Source organism: Chinchilla lanigera, unplaced genomic scaffold (assembly GCF_000276665.1).
Source record: "Chinchilla lanigera isolate Chin_1 unplaced genomic scaffold, ChiLan1.0 scaffold00082, whole genome shotgun sequence".
In the NCBI taxonomy this organism is placed as follows: domain Eukaryota; kingdom Metazoa; phylum Chordata; class Mammalia; order Rodentia; family Chinchillidae; genus Chinchilla; species Chinchilla lanigera.
In genome coordinates, this window is record NW_004955483.1 from 1,266,621 (window position 1) to 1,267,227 (window position 607).

Consider the following 607-nt stretch of genomic DNA (forward strand, 5'->3'; position numbering starts at 1 on the left):
TTTGTAACTCTGTATTGTCTGTATTGTGCTTGTGATATGTTGTAAAATGTTGTATGTCTGTTAATGTTTCCCTCCTTTTATCCTTAAAAAAAAAAAAAAAATCAAATAATACCCACAACATCATGATCATACTTAATCAACTTTCCAAGGCACGAAGTCACTATTCTGAAATTTTCTAAAGTATCTGTCATAGTGCTCTTATTATTTATATTTTAGAGTTGCCAAGCACATAGTATGGCATAATCTTTTCTTTTTCTTTCTTTCCATAAAAATTTTCAGCTTATAAATGAAGAACTCATGGTGGAATTAGAAAAATCACAATTTTAAAACTTGTAGTGAAATAATGGATTTGGGAAATATTTACTAACAGCAGCTGAAAGCCAGAGGTAAAAGGTTGATGGAAACTTTATTAACTAATGAGTCATGGTGAGACTATCTGTATCTGGTAACTCATCTAACCACTGCTATGAGTGAGATATCTGCTGTCCTGTGTCTCTTGACAGGAAGCAGTTAGGGAGTGCACAGTGCCCCTCTGAAGTGCTCTTGCTGAATCTAACTGAGCCTTTACATAGACCTCACTGTTTACAGGATGTAAGGGAATAAAGAA